The sequence below is a fragment of the Pleurodeles waltl genome, chromosome 11 (genome assembly GCF_031143425.1).
Source record: "Pleurodeles waltl isolate 20211129_DDA chromosome 11, aPleWal1.hap1.20221129, whole genome shotgun sequence".
NCBI lineage: Eukaryota > Metazoa > Chordata > Amphibia > Caudata > Salamandridae > Pleurodeles > Pleurodeles waltl.
The window spans coordinates 932,059,452-932,075,848 of NC_090450.1; positions in this window are offsets into that span (position 1 = coordinate 932,059,452).

The window sequence follows — 16,397 nt, forward strand, 5'->3', positions numbered from 1 at the left end:
GTGCATTTCTGAAAACTAGAGACCTAGGGGAATCCAAGGAGGGGTGACTTGCGGGGCTCGGACCAGGTTCTGTTACCCAGAATCCTTTGCAAACCTCAAAATTTGGCTAAAAAAACACATGTTCCTCACATTTCTGTGGCAGAAAGTTCTGGAATCTGAGAGGAGCCACAAATTTCCTTCCACCCAGTGTTCCCCCACGTCTCCCGATAAAAATGATACCTCACTTGTGTGGGTAGGCCTAGCGCCCGCGACAGGATATGCCCCAAAACACAACGTGGACATATCACAGAAAACAGAGCTGTTTTTAGCAAAGTGACTACCTGTAGATTTTGGCCTCTAGCTCAGCCGCCACCTAGGGAAACCTACCAAACCTGTGCATTTCTGAAAACTAGAGACCTAGGGAAATCCAAGGAGGGGTGACTTGCGGGGCTTGGACCAGGTTCTGTTACCCAGAATCCTTTGCAAACCTCAAAATTTGGCTAAAAAAACACATGTTCCTCACATTTCTGTGGCAGAAAGTTCTGGAATCTGAGAGGAGCCACAAATTTCCTTCCACCCAGCGTTCCCCCACGTCTCCCGATAAAAATGATACCTCACTTGTGTGGGTAGGCCTAGCGCCCGCGACAGGATATGCCCCAAAACACAACGTGGACATATCACAGAAAACAGAGCTGTTTTTAGCAAAGTGACTACCTGTAGATTTTGGCCTCTACCTCAGCCGCCACCTAGGGAAACCTACCAAACCTGTGCATTTCTGAAAACTAGAGACCTAGGGGAATCCAAGGAGGGGTGACTTGCGGGGCTCGGACCAGGTTCTGTTACCCAGAATCCTTTGCAAACCTCAAAATTTGGCTAAAAAAACACATGTTCCTCACATTTCTGTGGCAGAAAGTTCTGGAATCTGAGAGGAGCCACAAATTTCCTTCCACCCAGCGTTCCCCCACGTCTCCCGATAAAAATGATACCTCACTTGTGTGGGTAGGCCTAGCGCCCGCGACAGGATATGCCCCAAAACACAACGTGGACATATCACAGAAAACAGAGCTGTTTTTAGCAAAGTGACTACCTGTAGATTTTGGCCTCTAGCTCAGCCGCCACCTAGGGAAACCTACCAAACCTGTGCATTTCTGAAAACTAGAGACCTAGGGGAATCCAAGGAGGGGTGACTTGCGGGGCTCGGACCAGGTTCTGTTACCCAGAATCCTTTGCAAACCTCAAAATTTGGCTAAAAAAACACATGTTCCTCACATTTCTGTGGCAGAAAGTTCTGGAATCTGAGAGGAGCCACAAATTTCCTTCCACCCAGCGTTCCCCCATGTCTCCCGATAAAAATGATACCTCACTTGTGTGGGTAGGCCTAGCGCCCGCGACAGGATATGCCCCAAAACACAACGTGGACATATCACAGAAAACAGAGCTGTTTTTAGCAAAGTGACTACCTGTAGATTTTGGCCTCTAGCTCAGCCGCCACCTAGGGAAACCTACCAAACCTGTGCATTTCTGAAAACTAGAGACCTAGGGTAATCCAAGGAGGGGTGACTTGTGTGGCTCGGACCAGGTTCTGTTACCCAGAATCCTTTGCAAACCTCAAAATTTGGCTAAAAAAACACATGTCCCTCACATTTCTGTGGCAGAAAGTTCTGGAATCTGAGAGGAGCTACAAATTTCCTTCCACCCAGCGTTCCCCCAAGTCTCCCGATAAAAATGATACCTCACTTGCGTGGGTAGGCCTAGCGCCGGCGACAGGAAACACCCCAAAGCGCAACGTGGACACATCCTAAATTTTGGAAAAAAACAGAGGTGTTTTTTGCAAAGTGCCTACCTGTAGATTTTGGCCTCTAGCTCAGCCGGCACCTAGGGAAACCTACCAAACCTGTGCTTTTCTGAAAACTAGAGACCTAGGGGAATCAAAGGAGGTGTGACTTGCGGGGCTCGGACCAGGTTCTGTTACCCAGAATCCTTTGCAAACCTCAAAATTTGGCTAAAAATACACATGTTACTCACATTTCTGTGGCAGAAAGTTCTGGAATCTGAGAGGAGCCACAAATTTCCTTCTACCCAGCGTTCCCCCAAGTCTCCCGATAAAAATGATACCTCACTTGTGTGGGTAGGCCTAGCGCCCGCGACAGGATATGCCCCAAAACACAACGTGGACATATCACAGAAAACAGAGCTGTTTTTAGCAAAGTGACTACCTGTAGATTTTGGCCTCTAGCTCAGCCGCCACCGAGGGAAACCTACCAAACCTGTGCATTTCTGAAAACTAGAGACCTAGGGGAATCCAAGGAGGGGTGACTTGTGGGGCTCGGACCAGGTTCTGTTACCCAGAATCCTTTGCAAACCTCAAAATTTGGCTAAAAAAACACATGTTCCTCACATTTCTGTGGCAGAAAGTTCTGGAATCTGAGAGGAGCCACAAATTTCCTTCCACCCAGCGTTCCCCCACGTCTCCCGATAAAAATGATACCTCACTTGTGTGGGTAGGCCTAGCGCCCGCGACAGGATATGCCCCAAAACACAACGTGGACACATCACAGAAAACAGAGCTGTTTTTAGCAAAGTGACTACCTGGAGATTTTGGCCTCTAGCTCAGCCGCCACCTAGGGAAACCTACCAAACCTGTACATTTCTGAAAACTAGAGACCTAGGGGAATCCAAGGAGGGGTGACTTGTGTGGCTCGGACCAGGTTCTGTTACCCAGAATCCTTTGCAAACCTCAAAATTTGGCTAAAAAAACACATGTCCCTCACATTTCTGTGGCAGAAAGTTCTGGAATCTGAGAGGAGCTACAAATTTCCTTCCACCCAGCGTTCCCCCAAGTCTCCCGATAAAAATGATACCTCACTTGCGTGGGTAGGCCTAGCGCCGGCGACAGGAAACACCCCAAAGCGCAACGTGGACACATCCTAAATTTTGGAAAAAAACAGAGGTGTTTTTTGCGAAGTGCCTACCTGTAGATTTTGGCCTCTAGCTCAGCCGGCACCTAGGGAAACCTACCAAACCTGTGCATTTCTGAAAACTAGAGACCTAGGGGAATCCAAGGAGGGGTGACTTGCGGGGCTCGGACCAGGTTCTGTTACCCAGAATCCTTTGCAAACCTCAAAATTTGGCTAAAAATACACATGTTACTCACATTTCTGTGGCAGAAAGTTCTGGAATCTGAGAGGAGCCACAAATTTCCTTCTACCCAGCGTTCCCCCAAGTCTCCCGATAAAAATGATACCTCACTTGTGTGGGTAGGACTAGCGCCCACGAAAGGAAAGGGCCCAAAACACAACGTGGACACATCACATTTTTTTATAAAAAGCAGTGCCTACCTGTGGATTTTGGCCTGTAGCTCAGCCGACACCTGAGGAAACCTAGCAAACCAGTGCATTTTTGAAAACTAGAAACCCAGGGGAATCCAAGATGGGGTGACTTGCGGGGCTCTGACCAGGTTATGTTACCCAGAATCCTTTGCAAACATCAAAATTTGGCCCAAAAAACACTTTTTCCTCTCATTTCGGTGACAGAAAGTTCTGGAATCTGAGAGGAGCCACAAATTTCCTTCCACCCAGCGTTCCCCTAAGTCTCTCGATAAAAATGGTACATCACTTCTGTGGGTAGGCCTAGCGCCCACAAAAGGAAATGGCCCAAAACACAACGTGGACACAACATATTTTTTCACAGAAAACAGAGGTGTTTTTTGCAAGGTGCCTACCTGTGGTGTTTGGCCTGTAGCTCAGCCGGCCCCAGGGGGGGGGGGCAGAAATGCCCTAAAATAAATTTGCCCACCCTCCCCCGCCGGGAGCGACCCTTGCCTACGGGGTCGCTCCCCCTGCGTGACATTGGCACCAAAAAACAAATCCCCGGTGCCTAGTGGTTTCTGCCCCCTTGGGGGCAGGTTGACCTAAACTCAGCCAATCTGCCCCCAAGGGGGGCAGAAATGGCCTAAATACAATTTGTCCCCCAGGGGAGCGACTTTTGCCTGATGGGTCGCTCCCCATCTCTAAAAAAAAAAAAAACAAAGAAAAAAAAGAAAAATTCCCCTGGCGCCTAGAGGTTTCTGCCCCCCCCCCCGGGGGCAGTTCGGCCTAATAATAGGCCGATCTGTCCCCCGGGGGGGCAGAAATGGCCTAAAATAAATTTGCCCCCCAACCCCCACCACCCCCCCGGGAGCGACCCTTGCCTACGGGGTCGCTCCCCCTGCGTGACATTGGCGCCAAAAAACAAATCCCCGGTGCCTAGTGGTTTCTGCCCCCTTGGGGGCAGATTGACCTAAAATTTGCCAATCTGCCCCCAGGGGGGCAGAAATGGTCTAAATACAATTTGCCCCCCCAGGGGAGCGACCCTTGCCTGATGGGTCGCTCCCCATCTCTAAAAAAAGAAACAACAAAAAAAAAAAACACAAAAAAAAAATTGCCCTGGTTCCTAGAGTGTTCTGCCCCCCCCCCCAGGGGCAGTTCGGCCTAATAATAGGCCGATCTGTCCCCCGGGGGGGCAGAAATGGCCTAAAATAAATTTGCCCCCCCCAACCCCCATCCCCCCCCCCGGGAGCGACCCTTGCCTACGGGGTCGCTCCCCCTGCGTGACATTGGCGCCAAAAAACAAATCCCCGGTGCCTAGTGGTTTCTGCCCCCTTGGGGGCAGATTGACCTAAAATTGGCCAATCTGCCCCCAGGGGGGCAGAAATGGTCTAAATACAATTTGCCCCCCCAGGGGAGCGACCCTTGCCTGATGCATCCATTGCGCCACTTTGTAAACTCTTGCACTGCATAATGCCTGCACCAGGCATAATGTATGCAAGGGGGGCATTCTGGCGCTAGGAGGCCGGCAAAAATGGTGCAGTAAAATGTAACATATTTCACTGCACCATCTTTGGCGTCATTTTTAACAGGCACTTGTTAAAATGATGCTCCCTTAGAAACCTAGGAGCATCCTTGCACTTTGCTACACTAGCGTCTACATTTTTGATGCTAGTCTAGCAAAGCGCCACAATAGCGTCAAAAATGTTGACGCTATTGTGCTAACGACCATCATGGTGCGCCGTATTATAAATACGGCACAACCATGGTGTCGTTAGGTGCCCGTAGAGGGGCACAGGAAAAAGAGGCGCATTAGCTCTGATGCGCCACTTTTTCTTAAATATGGGCCATATATTCTTCAAGCTGTTGGTAGCAGAGAGAGGGCACTTTGTGTCCTGGGACCCAGGCTACAAAATTACCTTAATCCATTCCAAACCTGAGGTCAGAGCCTACATCTGATCTCCAACCTGCCCTTGTTTCAGTGGACTCAAACTTTGAATCCATAAAATGTAGGACTCCTGGCCCAACCACAGCAATCTGACATAGCTGAAAGGCAACACGCAACACTCAGTAGCAGTGCTTCCCAAAAAATAAAAGATAGACTGTTGGGACACTGCCAACTCGACTTATATGCCTTCTGTAGTGATGAATGTATAGAAAAATATAGTAAATTCTGATCAAAAGATTTTTCATCCAAAAAGTTGTTTAAATTACTAACATCAAACATGGACAGTAACCGCACAAAAAAATCGAATTGCTTTAAACAATAAAATAAAAAGTGTTGAAAAAATTATATATACAAAAATTGTCATATTCAGTGTGACGTGTATGTATATTTATTGTGTGCATACAATTTACAGATTGTGTAGAACGCAACTCATATACATATACTGAAAATGATTAAATGGCAGAAAAATGCACAATATAGGAACGTGAAAAACACTGAAGATTGCTTGCTATTTAAGAAATACCAATCAAAACCAGTTTTCTCTGAAATAAAATGAATACTTGTTAGTCGTTTTACAATATGGCACAATAGAATCCTCCTAAACCCCCTTGAAATTAAATGTATATGTTATTATCAAGTGTCATAAAATGAAATGTTTATGGTATAATCAAGTGAGTGTACACCTAGACAGAATGGAGTGTGGAAATAGTGAACACAAAGGCGGATTGGTTCAAATAAGAATAGGGAAGCACAGTTTGCTCAACATGCAGATGACTGACCTAGCAGTCAACCTAATCAGTCAACAACACCGGGATTATTAGTACATACAAATATTCACTGCCTGCTTCAAGCAGATAACCTGGTATTCGTATCCCCAGCAGAAAAGCCAATAACAGGATCTTACTACAATGTAGACATTCTGCAACTAATACTACCTGAAAAACATGACAAAAAAACATTCTGATTTTCACAAAACCCAAAGGGAAAAAAACTAGCAAAACCCCTATGAGTTAAAAGGGGACACACACAACCTAGTGAACCTACGTGGAAATAAAAGCAGCCCAACAAAAGAAATTGATCAAAGAAAAAATTAGGCAAAAAAGCAACACCACAAAGTCTGAGCCACCGCCCTCTGCTTTAAGCAGGATTCATAGAATGACCCTACCTTTATCTGAGTCACTGAAGTGGAGGCCTACTGGCCCACTAGTGCAAAGTTCCATTTCTATGTGCTACCCAGTACTTCAGGCTAACACCCGAGTGTGTATTATGCATGTTGATGCATGTAACCTGTGTGGCATATGCATGATGTGTATGAGGGAGCCAACGTAACGGAAGCCAATGCTTTTCTAAACAAGCATTGGTAAATGCATTAGGTTTCACCTATGTGACTAATAATCAGCTGTTTTTTGTTGTAAGTTGTAACTTGGTGAGCAGTTGAAAAACTGTTAGGAAATAGCAAAAAAGTTAGCTGCCATATGTGTGAATTCACTGCATTAAAAACAGAGGGCTGAACAAACAGGAAGTGCCGGGTAGCTGAGGTGCACACTGGAGAACTAGAATGATGACTTTTGTCGGCATCATGGATATGGTGGGGAGACCAGGTAAGGTAGTAAAAATTACAGTGAAAAGAGAAAATAAGTGGGAGAGGGAGGTAGAATTAAGCAAGATTAAATTAATTGAATACCTTAACACCAATTAATAGTGACAAAAACAATTCATCAACAAATAGATAAAGTGCCCTCGTGTTTATCCATGTGCTAAAAACTTGCTCTGTGCCAGAAACCTCAAAACATAATCATGCTTGAGACTTGCCTGCTCTAAACACCAGTGTACCAAACAAAAACTCAAAACATTTAAACTGGTATACTAAAAATGCACCATTAACTACAAACTTAATTTATCTGCAACGGTCAGTGAAATCGAGACTAGTCAATCCGTTAGTGAGTACACTGTTAGCGAACACAAGGGTATGAGGTGTTTTTAATCGGTAACAAATGATTAATCCATGTCACGTGCTGTAGGTTAGCTAAGTTATGTTATGAGGACTTATAAAGCACATGGCTACCCAAAAGCCTCCCAGTGCTATACGGACATCTTCAAAACACAGACTGAGGGAAGGGAATTAAAACAGCCAAGTTTTTAGTAGATGACAAAAGGAGAGTTCATAACTGGTTTGTCGTAGGCCCAGGGGCAAAGAATTCCACAACTTGGCACCTAGATAGGCCATAGAGCTTCCGCCCCATTTAGATTTTTTATTTGAGGGATTGAGGCTAGGGCGGCCAAGACCTGAGATGTCTAGCAGGCTTATGGAAAGAGGCAACAGTTTGCAAAAGCGGCAGGCCTTTGTTATAGAGTGCTCTGTGGATACAACACAATGTTTTAAACTTTATTTGTTGTTCCACTGGGAGCCAATGCAAAGAAGAAAGAGCTGATGTGGCCGATTCATTCCTAGGTATATCGAAGAGAAGGCGGGCAGCAGTATTCCGCACAACCTGTAGCTTCTTTTTCACAGAATTCAGAGCACCGAGGTATAGGGCAGTCCCATAATCTAGATGGTAAATAATGAGTCCCTAGATGATGAGTCTGTTGGCAATAGGTGGAAGTATTTCAAACACCTTTCTTAGGAGTCTGAATGTACTAAAGTAGGTGGAGGAAATTTTCTTATTCTGATGATCCATGGTCAAACATGGGTCGAGCCATACTCCTAAACTTTTGATGTGTCCCTTGGTAGGAGGCAAATCCCCCAACGAGTGAAGTACAGGGGAAATGAGATTCGGCTGAGAATAATGGCCTAAGATCATGACCTCTGTCTTACCCCATTTAACTTAAGTTCACTCAGACATCCATTCCGATAATGCCCATAGACAGGGGGTAAGTGCGGACACAGATGAGTTCTGCTCAGTAGAAAATGAGACCACCAGCTGGGTGTCATCAGCATATGAAACTAAAGAGAGACCATATGGTTCCACTATCTCTGCTAGTGGCGACATATAGATGTTAAATAAAGTAGGGCTAAATGAAGAGCCTGGTGGCACTTCCCAGCTGCTATTAAAGCAGTTGGAGAAGAAAGATCGAGCTAGCACCTAAAATGATCTTTCCTCGAAAAAATAGTAGAACCAGCTCAGTGCATTGCCTGTCAGTCCAATCTCCCTTATTCTTTGAAGTAGAATGTTATGATCGACAGTGTCAAATGTGGCACTGAGATCCACAAGAATAATCGCTGATGATCAAGGCGCTTCCTGACCTCTTCCGTGACTCCAATCAAGGCTGATTCCGTGCTGTGTAGAGGTCTGCAGCCCATCTAGGAGGGATGAGGAATATTATTCTCTTCAAACAAATTAGAGAGTTGAGTGTTCACATGTTTTTCCAGTATCTTAGAGAAGGCCGGCAACAAGGAGATTGGCCTGTAATTGTTGAGGACGGCCACATCTAAATTGGGTTTCTTGAGCAGAGGTTTCAATATAGCGTGCTTCCACTGATGAGGAATGATGCTAGTGGACAGCGACTTAGTCAACATATCGGTCAGAATCGGACCTGCCTAACACTATACTGGATTAGCGTCCTTTTTTTTTAGGCTATTGCCCCTAACATGTGCCATGGTGCGCTATATTGTAAATGTGGCGCTACCATGGTAGCATTAGGGGACGTAAGGGAGCCACAAGAAAAGTGGCGCATCACCAGTGATGCTCCACTTTCTTCTAATTATGGCCCCAAGTGTCATTCAACCCCAGACCCACAGGCACCTATCCTCCTTCTTCAAGACTAAGGGATGAAAGGGGCAGAGTGAAAAAGCCTAGGAAAGCCAAGATAAATGTCTTCATAAGCAAATAAAAGGCTTGAAGATGTAGCTAATGGCTAAAGACCAGCAGAGCAGCAATTTCTAACAAGCATTTGCAATGCAACGGGTCTCGCATTTGCTCGAGTTAGAGCAATTTGCGTCGTAAACTCCTAACCGGACTTTTCTTGCCAAACAAATTGAAAGAAAAAAACAAAACGTGATTGCGCTATGTAAAACCCAGCGCAATCGCGCTGTGTGGAAAATAAAAAGATAAAGTAGTCCAGAAACCAGGCTGAAAACATGGATCCTTGTATGTTTTCAGTAGTTGGCCAGTGCCCTCGAGGAGGGCTAAACACTGGAAAAGGCATGACGTATGCAAGCCTTTCACTAATGAAATCAAGTGGATTTTAAAAGGATAGCTCACGAACCAATGAAAGTGACAGGCTTGACATGGGCGTGGTTAAAAGCCCAAAGAGAGATTACAACAGGGAGGGAGCGCTTGTGCGCTCAACACTAAAAAGGCATATGGTGGTGTCTAGATGAGGTTCAAAGGTACCTCCAGATGGCACAACAACATTGCTCTACCACAAAGAGTCAACCCACCCACTCACATCAAAAGGCACAGAACTGAAGGGGCATCGCAGGCGCCGTGGTGGGAGGAGGTGGCGAACGACCAGATGTTGTGGTCCTGCCTTACCCCCAGGCTTTGGGGTGCCAAACCGCAGGTCCATCAGAGGTAGATTGCAAGAGAGGGGCTGCCTGAAATACCGCAAGCGGCCACTGAGTAATGTGAGAAGGATCACTGACAGACATCAGAAGGTCTCGTTGCTTTGATGATTACTAGGCTTTTTTTTAATTTTTAACTTCTTTATTTAGATTTTCAGTTATCCAGCGTGGCAGCAACTTAATCAAAGGTAACCTTCTCTTGTTAATATTAAAACTAATATTGATTAATATTTACGGTGATGACTCACCTAAAAGTGAAGGAGAAATCTTACGAAACTGCAACCTTTCAACCCCCAGCAAGAGACTTGGCCAAGTTGTTGTAGCCCAGCTATGTATAGAGTGGGGGTGGAGTAGTCCCAGTGCATGGGTTAAAGCTTCCAGGATTGCCCTGTGCCCTAGTTTTCTCAAGATGTATGTTGCTCACTCCCCCTCCCCTAGCAGATGGAATATTTTTCGCAAGACTACATAAACGTTATTGCGCTGCTGCTCCGTGGGAGGGCTCCGAATTCCAAGTAACCTTATCTCAGGAAAGTAAATGCCCAGATAGGATTTTACATTATTTCTTTGCGGAGGGAGCCGTGGAAGGTTGGGGTGGGAGCCTTGCCTGTCACAGACGGATTCTTCGGCTGGGCTTCAGGCCTGGCAGGCATCAATCAGTCCATGCTGTGATCAGCTGGCCTCTTCCTCTCTGGTACACCACTGCATTGCTTCTTTTCTAGGAAACCACCTACTGTTTTTGCAGCTGAAGTGGGGAGTCCTGGGTATGGTTTCATTTTATCGCTTAAAGGAGCAACGCAGGGTTTGTAACCGAGCCGCAGGCTGCTAGGAGAGTTACCAAGCTTTTATTAAGTGAGCGCGCGCACTAATCAACATTACTGACCTACCCATACTTCGCTGAGTTTTCTGATTTTCTTACATGTACGCACTTAAGTACTTTTTTTCCTTAAACAGGCAATTTTTTCCCTGTGATTGTGGGTGCATTAATATCTCTTGCTTGGTATACAAATATTTTGTTCAACTGCCTATAGAGCCCAACGTACGTATCATCTACCTAGACTTTCGATTTTTGGCTCTGGCAGTATGCTATTTTAGGGTGTGCACAGAGAGTCACGCATACCGGATATTGGTGGCAGCTACAGTGATTTGAGGATCCATAATATGACCCTACCTTTTATCTGAGTCACTGACGTGGAGGCCTACTGGCCCACTAGTGCAAAGTTCCATTTCTATGTGCTTACCCAGTACTCCAGGCTAACACTCGAGTGTGTATTACGCATGTTGATACATGTAACCTGTGTGGCATATGCATGATGTGTATGAGTGAGCCAGCGTAATGGAGGCCAATAGGATCCATTCTGGATATCTATGGTGTGTCCATGCACCAGAAGGAGGTGAAGATTCAGCTCCCATACTGTGGAAGTGTATTTCTCACATTCTTGTTGCTGGAGGACGATTCAGACTCTGAAGCGAGGAGAGTGGAGACAGACTTCCTTTAGATATGTGGCAAGGCCTTTGCCTGGCATGGGCAGTGCAGGGGTCCCTCGGCCCAGCATCCTCACATGGTTCACTGTCTGCTGTGCAGACAGTGGACATTGCAAGGGTTCTGGTGCCCCCTGCAGCAACCGCATTGCCGCTGGCTCGATTTTGAGCCAGAGACAATGCTGCCACCAGTTTTCCGCTCGGTTTTCACCTGTCAGCCTAGTGGGAAACTCGTAATGGGTCTAGCGGGGAGATCGCCAGTGTGGCGGCAACCTTCCTGTCAAAAGTTTGGAGGAAGGGAAGACCGAACTCCTAATCAGGCCCTTAATGTTGGTCCAGACAGGACTGTGTTATTTCAGGACTGCCTCATCCCGCTCCTGCACACTAGAAGGTCCAGAGCAGGTGCACAGCTGAACACAGGCCAACACCTGAGGTGGGAGACACTCACAGATTACTTGGCAGTGCACCAGCACTCATGAAAGAGTGTGGGAACACTCCAATTTTTTGGGCAAACTAAGCAGACCCTAAAAGGACTGTAACCATCCATAGGCATGTAAGAGACACTAAAGACTGAGTAAGCACTGTATTTGGGCATGATAAAACGAAACCTGTGCTAGATTAAGACTATTACTGTTTTTCCCCCAGGGGATACAGGTGGGGATACAGGTGAACTGGTCGATGGACACAGGTGCCACAGGGAAAGGATGGGGTCCTCTAGGGATAGAGAGGGCTATGTAGACCCAGGGAAAGAGCTGAGAGACAGTGAGGAAGTGGGGTGGTCACAGCACCTGCAAAGTACCACCCAGTCACTCTACAGTGATTCAGCTGTTTGTAGTGTGTAGCGTTAAATGCCATTGTAATAAAGTACTTTCGTTTTTGAAAAGTCAAGCACGGGGCTGGACATTCACTTTATTGGATTGTTTATTGATTGATGAGCTTTGAGCTTGTGCACTCCTACACCACCTTCCCGAAAAGTTTATCACTGTTCACTCTAGCAGCCCCTGAGAGTCAAGCTTGGAAATGGTTGTCCTTGGCCCACTTTCCAGAGCCACTGAAGGATGGATTCAGGGACATTAGAGGTGAACAACCTCAACCCCCACGATTGAGGTCCAATAGGCTGTTCTTGCAGCTTGAGCCCCAAATGGGGTCAGACAGTCTCGAGTTTACTTTGAAACCGTTTTCCTTGCAGTTTTGCAGCTAAATAGATGATGTTGATATTTTGTCTCTCAAAGCAACAAGTGCTGCAAACTGAAAAATGTACATCCTCAATTCTACAAGTTAAAAGGCCACAAAAGATCCCATTTTAACGTGACAACCGACTTGCTTAAAAGATTGCGATCTATGGGCCTAATTCACAAAGGTGACCTACACTTTTGAGTAATTTTCACTTTTGAGTATTTGTACTGCTTTTGGCTAGTCACAAAATAAGAGTGTAAGTTTCTATTAAAAAAACAAAAAGAATTGTAGTAAGTCTAACTCCACACATGGCCAACTACTGGTACTACAACACTTTCCCACAGAAAATAATGGACTTAGGGAATTGAAATAAAAGTCTATAGGAAATAATGTTAAATGTAATTGCATTTTTTTAAATAATTAAACATATAAATAAATATAGCCCAATATAAAAAAACATAAACAATTATTTTTTATTATTTAATTCTAAAATATTTGAATATCCCATTTTAAATTAAAAAAATAATGTAACAGCAATTTGTATTAAAATATAACTAAATTAACTTCAATTAATTATGTACATCACTTTTAATAATAATTCATTCATAATAAAAAAACTTCTCTAGGTGGGATTTTTTATTTTAAACTTCGGGAAAAAAATGAATTTAATATATTTCCATTAAAGATTTATTCCAGAATCAATTTAATAATTATGCATCATTTATTTTTTTTGCTCTCCATTTAAAATAAATATTTAAAATGAATTTGCATGAATACTTAATATAACATGTTTTGAATATTCATTGTAAATACTTGAATATTAAGTTAAATAAACTTTGTATTTTTCCCTATAATTTACCATGCAGCAATGTCTGCCCCCATTGTGGAGTCAGCCTATTCCGTCAGCACCAGCTGGGTTACCTGCCCTTAACATTTTGACATGTCCTCCACACCAATAACACCTGGCTTGGAGCACTCTTGGTGTGGAGGTCATGTACAGTAGCGTCCAAGAGGGTAATGTCACAGATTCCTCTGTAACTCTGTATGTTATTGGGATGCGCCGTATGTTTTCTGTTGATTTTTTAGAGGAACAATTGATTAATACTTGCTGAGATTTCAATGACCGAGGAGGGACTGGGTGTAGCCATTAGGGGTGTGCAAAGTCCTAGAGCTTTTTTCCTTATGTACTACCTGTAACTGCCACAAAAATACAGAAATTACACCTGGTGAGTCAGTTGTGAGAAAAAAGGTACATGAAGTATATACTCACATTCAAAATGCCTACAAGTTACCAAAGTAGACTTGCAGTGAGAGAAAAGATGCAGCACACATCCAGATGCAGAGGTCTGCTCCCAAACAAGTCTAACAAGGGAAAACTACATGATCAGCATACGCACATGGGCTAGCACGTGTACCAGGGCCACCCGAATAATCTGTTTCTCTCTGGGACTAATCTTCATAATAAAATTTACCCTTACCCACAGTAGGCATTACAAATGTTAGATAATCTTTTGGGTATTTCCTGCGGTTCCCAGTGGCTTTTCACAAGCTAATGGCACATCTAACTTTACTTATAAAACAGTTTGGGATACATCTGCACTTAGGGTTGAGAACATATGTCAAACATGGCCACATTACATAGCAAATAGTTTTTGTGTGGATTGAAAACAGGGAAAATGTGCTGTGCGCACTGCCTTTCATCCAAAAATTTGAATTGTTGTCACTACAGACAATTCAATTAAGTACAGCCTGGGGCAATAGTAGTAGGCCTACAAAACTGTGATTTTCATGTATTTCTAAACTTACATTTTTGAGTTTTTAAATAAGCATAAAGGACTACATCTGAGTTAGGTGTGGTGAATGTCTATTTCGTAGATTTTTATTTCTTTCTTAACTGGGCCTTAATTACTCAACTAAGTAGTATTTGACGTTACATGTAACTCAGGGTCCTCAGATGAAACATGCCCAGTATCTGCCCTTAAGGACTTTTTTCCAGCCACTGCCAGACCTTTCAGTCTTGTTGCTGATTCCTTTAAAGGCTTGGGGCCAGATGTACCAAAGGATTTTACCCATTCTGTGTCTATGGGAAAAAGCTTTCGTACATATCTTTCAGTCTTGTTGCTGATTCCTTTAAAGGCTTGGGGCCAGATGTACCAAAGGATTTTACCCATTCTGTGTCTATGGGAAAAAGCTTTCGTACATATGGGCCTTAATGCTTCCAACCTGAGGAACAACTGCCAAATCACACAATTACCTGCAGTATCAAAAATTGTAGAAGAACACTTCAGAAAGTGGTTTAGGAGACACCTAGAAACAAATAAGTTCCTGGATGAAGGGCAAGCGGGATTGCAGGCAGGACTTACTATAGAAACACCGCTGGTCTCCAAAGTGGATGCCCACGGCTGGTTGGAGGAAAGACAGATGCAGGTCTTCTGCTGTTGGATCTCTCAGCGGCATTTGATAGGTTAATCATTCTGTTCTGCTGGATCATCTCAGGACCGGTGTGCTGGAACGCTGTGCTGTATCATCATTGTCCTCCTTTCTAGCGAACAGGTCCCAATCTGTCTTCCTCCACCCTTTCAGTTGGGCTGAAGTATTGGTTCACTTTGGAGTGCTGCATGGGTTGACTCTCGCTCAGCTGCTCCTCAGATTTGATCATTCCTCTTTGGAAATGATTGATCGGATGCAGGATTGTCTATTGGGTGTGTAGAAGTGAATGTATTGATATTTTAAGATCTTCCTCAGGACCAGCACGGACAGTCGATCAGGGTCTGTGGGTTAGTCCACTTAGGTTACTGAAATGCAATAGGTCTTGGGTGCCCACAGCGAGGCATCAAGAGGCTGCCATGACTCCAGATATGACTGTCAGATTGGTATGGGGTTTTCAAAAACGTGACCATGTTTCCATCTTTCAAAGAAGCATAAACTGATCACCAGTTAAACAAAGAGTTAATCTAGAGGTTCTCTGTCTGATGTGCAGATTGCTCTCAGGTGAAAGTTTTGCGTACCGTGAAAGGCAGCAATTAGAGGTACGTTACAAATGCAGTGCACAGTGCTTCTTGCAGTTATAAACCATAGCAACAGAAGGGGGGTGTGGCCAAGATGGCGACCGGAGTGGACGCTTGAAAATCGGCTCTGCGCCAGGCCCTAAGATTATCCTGATTATATCACCCCACCAGACCCCTAAATCAACTGAAATGGAAGCCCCCAACACCAGTTGCACCCGATCGCCTCCAGCACAGGTGGAATATAATAGGCCTGTGCCGCGAGCAGAAGAGCACTGCTGCGGCCTGCTTTGGGAACGCGGTCGTGGTATCGTATCAGGGGCTGCACCGGGTGCCCTGTGGCTGGACCTCCTGTCAGGGACCCGGGAGCACCTGGCCTGCCACAATCGTAGACTTAGGCAACAGCTGGCGCTTGGGGCTTGCTCCCCTGGGAAGAGTGCAGTTGGTGGCTCCTGAGGGCTGTGGCGTGGTGGCAGACCCGCCGGGGCCCAGGGGTCGTGAGCCGTGAGCGGAGGAGTGCTGCTGCAGTCTGCATCAGGAGAGCGATCACGGCATCAGGCCAGGGACTGCACCGGGTGCCCCCCGTTGCTGGACTTCCCGTTGGGGACCCGGATGTGAGAGCTCCTGGCCCACCAAAACTACAGACCTGGGTGCCAGCTATCGCTCCGGGTGGTGCTTTCCAGAGAAGCATACAGTTGACCGCTCCCAAGGGCCGTGGCGGGCCCTCTGGGGCCCATAGAGGGGAGAGTTGCAGAGAGCACAATGTGTGTGAGAAGGGACAACCGGAGAAGGCACCAGAGACTGCTGTCCAAGAACAGACAAGACGCACTCTGAGAGGGCAAAACCCCAGCGGCGAGGGAGGAGGATTGGGGGCCTAACTGAAGCGCCCTGTTCCTTAGCCCCGGAACGTCGAGACAGGCCCTGAGAAGCATTGCAGAAGGTGGAGGCACAGTGTGCAAAGCACGCTGCGGTGCACCCCCTGCACCCACCACAGTCAATGC